This window comes from Physcomitrium patens, chromosome 26 (assembly GCF_059467195.1).
Source record: "Physcomitrium patens ecotype Gransden chromosome 26, ASM5946719v1, whole genome shotgun sequence".
Lineage (NCBI taxonomy): Eukaryota > Viridiplantae > Streptophyta > Bryopsida > Funariales > Funariaceae > Physcomitrium > Physcomitrium patens.
This window is the reverse complement of record NC_143435.1, coordinates 9,653,520-9,657,718: the sequence shown is the minus strand read 5'-3', so window position 1 is coordinate 9,657,718 and position 4,199 is coordinate 9,653,520. Positions and strand designations below refer to the sequence as shown.

Sequence of the window (4,199 nt, the reverse complement as noted above, 5' to 3'; positions counted from 1 at the left end):
AAAATATATGTAATCTATAATAAAAAAATGATATTACAAAACTTGTGACTAAAAGTTTTAAAACTTTGATTATGCACTTGAATTAGATAGTGTTTGTAGAAGAATACCATGTCAAATTGGACTTAGTTGATAAACCTTTAAAACTCAAAACTTGTTCTTTTAATTGTATTTAAAAGATAATCTCATTTTCTTTCTAAATAGAAAGTATACGCCTACTACTCTATATTGTAAGTAGCACATTACAAATCTAAATATTGGTTAAAAGAAATTATACCACTTTTCTGTCTTTTTGAAGAAATATGTATATTATTAATAATGGCACAATTAAATGATATTGCATTACACATATAAATTCTTTCAATTCAAAAAACAAAAAACTTAAATTCTGATACATTATCTAGTACAACCAAAATTACACTAGATGCTTTGATTTAACTATAAAGTATTTCTCAAAACCAAATACTTAATATTCAAAAATGTATATATAACAATGAAATAACATTAGATTATTACATTAACATGCATATAGAAAAATAAAGTAATAATACAACTTCATCATACTTCAGTTGTGTTCATAGATCAGTGTGAAAAATGAAGTGACAGAATAAGATTAATCAAAAAACTTATTCGAGTTTAATAGAAAATCTTTCAAGTTTTAAAAATTTGGTATATGGCAAAAACGTTTCCTGTGACTTTTGGAAACTTTAAAATTTTATAACCAAGGAATGAGAACTTTGAAATTCCAATTTTTTTTTAATTTTTAATTTTTATTGTTTGAATGATATCGAATTATGCTACGATATAACATACATGGAAACTTTCAAGCTATCTTGAAACATAATTTCCTTGAGGACTCTATTTCCCAATCACCACATTCAATGCAAAAGCGCAGATTAGTTCACACACCTCATGCACAGTTCAATTAAATTTGATTACACTGTTGATTTAGGAGGATACTACTTTTCATATATATATATATATATATATATATATATACATATATTTTATTCTATAACATAAAACGTTTTTTGAAAATGCAACGAAATACACTAACAAATTTTTTATTTTTATTTTTATTTTTATTTTAAAATCTTAGATCAATGTTCTAAACCTATGTAACTTCTTTTCACTCATAATTCAAACCCATGATTCAACTTAAATTATTGAATCCTACTCTACAAATGAAGATTCGCTTGCAATCATCCGAATTCAACCAAATTGAAGAGGAACATTCTTTTCCTCTTCGATTGTTGTCATTTTTCACAATGAATGTTATTTGCATTATTTATCTGACAAGAATGCAGAAGAATTTCATTCGTCCCTCGCCCTTTAAAACTTGTTTGACTGAGGTTGAAAAAACTTATAAATAGACCGACCAAGAAGGGCAAGTACATGTGATATTAATTTGTCTTATTCCTTTTTGTCTCCTTTCTCTTATTGTCTTTTGCTTTTTTGCCATGCAATGATCTTATGGTGGGTCTCACAAGTCATCCCGAAACAAACACAAGTAGTTTCCAATTCCTATTAATTTCTGGCACATTGTGATATATATATATATATATATATATATATGCTAGAATACTCTTTTAAAAACAAAGAATTTTATTTATCAAATGGGCATTCATTTATTACTTCAGGAAGAAAATTCATTATGTTAAAAAATACCTTTATTTAGTCAATTATTTCACAGTAATAAATACAGTAACCTTTTCACACCGTATCTCAATAATAAGCATGTAAAAATATATTTTATAAGAGATAGCCACCATGATAAAATAAATAAAGAAAGAAAAAAAGAAGAAGGGGACTTTCAAAAACTAACGCTCTATCAAGTCTACTATGCAAGCTCCATCCCATCTCTTTAACAAGGGTCAAGTTCAAAATTATTGACTTCTCATGCCACCCACCATTTTCTTTTTCCAAAACCCTAAAACACAATTCCCTTTATTCTCGAATATTTTAGTTATTATTTGGGTTCTTTCTCAAGAGATGGTGGTTTCGTCCAAAAAATTATCAACCATGTGGTTGAACTATACACTTTCAAAGCCTCTTTTTCAGCAACTTTGTAACCAAACTTTTTTGGTCTCATTACGTTGAATACAACATCCCATGTAACTAAATGGAACTACATGAAACCTCATGGAACTGTTGGGAACCATAGGGAACTATAGGGAGCTACAGGGAACTACAGGGAACTACGTACTCGTGGAGTACCGCGACGGGTTGTCAAGGGCAACTGATGCGGTAAACAGCGGCGATGCTACAAACGTCGCGGCGCGTCGTAACGCTTGGCGCAGTGAAGGCGGCATGGACGCCGCTTGTCGGAGGGGGGGAGCTGGAACGGGGGCCGCCTCACGCGTTGAAGTCAGTGCAATTGCATCGGAAATCAACGAGGGCGAGGATCGATCCTGTCGTTACCTAGTGTTCGTATGCGCCTTGTCGAATTCGTCACCCACTTGGAGCTTCACCTGACCCCAAGCACTGACCACGCTGCCTCCTACGCCTGGCCGCAATCCCAAGGACTTCTACAGGCTCTGGATCCATCCAACAGAGCGCTTCTCAACCTACCGGGTTCAATTCTACACGATGATCACACGTAAACGAGGGCTGAGCGCTGGACTCTGCGATGCCGATCATTGCGTGTCTAGCTTCCTCTCACTCGCTAGTCAACAGGAGCAGCTTCGGGAAGATAGACCGCTTTTCCAACACCAGACCTCTTCAACAAATATGTATGTTGGTTATTGGTTGCTTGATGGGACTGAGGACCGGACTCCAGCAATATGCCTCTGTTTACTCTTTACAATGAAGTTTCAGGGTTCCTTGAAGGCTTGTATTCTACTGGGTAGACAATTCCTCTACGCGGATTCATGTTATCATGTGACGTCTTGGTGTTAATTGTTGGGTGCGTGCAGTCTTGGGCACTGAGGGTTCCGATGTAGCGCCCCAAGTAGAAGTAGCGTGGTTTCTTTGATGAGCAAGCGTTACCGAAGCCGCTGATGCTGCAGCTACCTACTAACAGCACGGAATTCTCTTCAGATGCTGGTGGCAAAAAACTCCGCTCCGATGTTGGCTTTGCGGGTTTGCATTCACTCTTATTGGTCTTCTCGCACCAGGATTTGGTCAATCTTTGATGGTGTTATAGTGTGTTGTGTGCACCAGATAAGCTGGTTGTTCGTAAACCGCGGCTGCTTTTCAACTAAGAGTTCAGATCCGTTCACCAAATGGTCCCGATGTTGCGTGCAGCAAGTCGACGCATTAGTAAGGGGACTTGTTGAAACGTCAGTAAGGTAGCGCGCAACATAATTTCTGCGTAGGAGCTCCAGTGCTTTTGCATTTTCATCGCACAGAAGCTTAAGGCGGCGGAAGTTGTAAGTAACTGAGAAGCAATGTAGAACCATGAGAGACGACTCCAAAACGATTTAACAACTCACTTCAGGAACCATACGTTGGGCTGTGGTTATCATCTAACCATCACCATGAGGGGGTATATTCGCCTCGACCTTGGTTATCTGCCTCTTGCAATCTCATTTTGCGGAGTCTAGAATTCTCCTCTAAGAGCGGTGACTGCGTCAAGCGACTAGAGCACTACCTCCTGTTTTCTTGTCTTCTAAAACGTCTGAGCACCACTGGTGCTGAGTCCGTACAAAAGACTTGGATTATTAGAATGCGAACCTTTTCATTGAGCGCCTACATCGATGATGCGCAGTTGTGAAGTTTGGGACATGCAGCAGCGCATTGTGTTACAGCACTAGCGAAGCTAACGTTGCGCTCACTATCATAGAGTGTGGGAAGTTGTCTTCGTCTGTTTGTCTATATTCTTTTACGAAGCATGTCGCTTGAATCAATCTTTTAATTTTGCATTCCGATCTGGATGGCTAATTTCGATGATGCGTTGCATCGATGGTGGCTGAGTTGTCCGCATGACCCCAGGCATTTCTGCAAACGTAGCCCCATTTTCGATTATAATAGCTCACGCTAACTCCACATCTTCATTGCCTCGTTAGGTCGATACCGACAAAGTAGGGAAATATGATTTTTAGATTAAGCGTATACAGGAGATAGACATTCGAAGAGGAAAATGCCGCCTTTGAGAAGAGAGGAAGTTTCTCTTGCGCCATCACTGTAATCGTACACAGACGGCATCTCCTGTCTAATTCACGCAATCACAGTAATCGTACACAACCCTGCAGATCCTGTGC

The 4,199-nt window shown here is 37.9% G+C and overlaps 1 long non-coding RNA gene across 1 annotated transcript; it reads left to right on the top strand.

Annotated features, from left to right (window-relative positions):
• The first annotated feature begins 2,437 nt into the window (after positions 1 to 2,437).
• Positions 2,438 to 3,335, top strand: LOC112277715 (uncharacterized). Its single transcript, XR_016501220.1, has 2 exons — positions 2,438 to 2,842; positions 3,160 to 3,335. It is a non-coding gene; the product is annotated as an uncharacterized LOC112277715 (long non-coding RNA).
• Positions 3,336 to 4,199: the final 864 nt, after the last annotated feature.